This window comes from Lethenteron reissneri, unplaced genomic scaffold, assembly GCF_015708825.2.
Source record: "Lethenteron reissneri isolate LAM-NWPU_2019-01 unplaced genomic scaffold, ASM1570882v1 scaffold_1246, whole genome shotgun sequence".
NCBI classification, from domain to species: Eukaryota; Metazoa; Chordata; class Hyperoartia; order Petromyzontiformes; family Petromyzontidae; genus Lethenteron; species Lethenteron reissneri.
In genome coordinates, this window is record NW_026890944.1 from 42,627 (window position 1) to 44,164 (window position 1,538).

General features: G+C 53.9%; 1 non-coding gene across 1 annotated transcript; it reads left to right on the forward strand.

The window, feature by feature from the left end:
• Positions 1-686: 686 nt before the first annotated feature.
• TRNAQ-UUG (transfer RNA glutamine (anticodon UUG)) lies at positions 687-758 on the forward strand. Its single transcript has one exon. It is a non-coding gene; the product is annotated as a tRNA-Gln (tRNA).
• Positions 759-1,538: the final 780 nt, after the last annotated feature.

The window sequence follows — 1,538 nt, forward strand, 5'->3', positions numbered from 1 at the left end:
AGGAGAAGCTGGACCTGGATCAGGACAAGCTGCAGCTGCAGAAGGAGAAGCTGCAGCTGCAGCAGGAGAAGCTGGACCTGGATCAGGACAAGCTGCAGCTGCAGCAGGAGAAGCTGCAGCTGCAGCAGGAGAAGCTGGACCTGGATCAGGACAAGTTGCAGCTGCAGCAGGACAAGCTGCAGCTGCAGCAGGAGAAGCTGCAGCTGCAGCAGGAGAAGCTGGATCAGGAGAAGCTGCAGTGGGACCAGCTGCAGGTGCAGCCGCTGGGACATGACCTGGAGCGAGCGGAGCAAGCTACTGCTGCTGCTACTGCTGCTGCTACTGCTTCAGCTGCTCCTCGGCAAGCGTCCAAACGACGTCACGCAGCCCCCGCTGACACTGCCGGTGGTGCTGATGGCGGCGGTCGTGTCAAGAAGAAGCTGTTCGCCTCTCTTGCAGAGCTGCTCGACATTCAGCAGCGTCACAGCCAGATGCTCAGCGAGCTGCTGAGTCGCAAGTGATGGGAGGAGGAGCAAACTCACTCATCCTGGACATTGAGCCCCAGCACATGTGCCCCACTGTGAGGGCGGGCACAAGCCCCTTCCCTCCCACCCAGCCCTTCCCACCCAGCCCCTCCCCACCCAGCCCCACCCTCAATTGATTGAACCCACTCTCGTGTTGACTGTGTAACAAGGTTTCTGTGTGAAGGTTCCATGGTGTAATGGTTAGCACTCAGGACTTTGAATCCTGCGATCTGAGTTCAAATCTCGGTGGAACCAAGTCATGTTTAAAAAATGCTTTTGGTAGTTGTTTCAATAATTGGGATCACGAGTTCTTAGTAATTATTTAAACTGATTTTTCGTTATATAGGTAGGAACAATATGTTCCACACTGCCCATCAGGGATTTTTTGTCTGTCTGTCGTGCATAAATATATATATAATATAAACAGCTCTTTGATTGGTGGAGACCTCCTGCCGGTACGGAGAGAGGAGGGGCCTAAGGGAGGAGGGTCAGTCAGGGGAGGGGCCTAAGGAAGGGGGGAGACAGGAGAGGGGCCTGAGGGGGGGGGGGGGTGTCAGGGGAGGGGCCTAGGGGAGGGTCCGATAGTGAAGGGGGCTGTCTACCTGGCTACCTCAAGTCACGTGATCGTGTACACAGCAGGTAGGAACAACAGTTCCACACTGCCCATCAGGGATTATTTGTCTGTCTGTCTGTCATGCATAAATATATATATAATATATTTATGCACGTTTAATGCCACTCTTTCGGGACTCAACCAGGAGTCCAGTAGAGTAGAATCTTGATTTTTACATATGAATGTGCGTCATGTCTCTGCAAGCATGGCCTACGACCGTATCACCCTGAATGCGCCCGGTCTCGTCTGAGCTCGGCCCGCGCGCGTTGGGAGGAGTGAGACGGACGATTAGCGCGGCACTGGGGCCGCGAGAGATGGCGACGGACCTGGGAGGATTTCGATGTAAAGCTTCTTTCGTGACTGCAGGGATTCATCTTCTTGGTTCGTTCGGTAAAGTCATCACGTAGAAGGGAAATAATAAA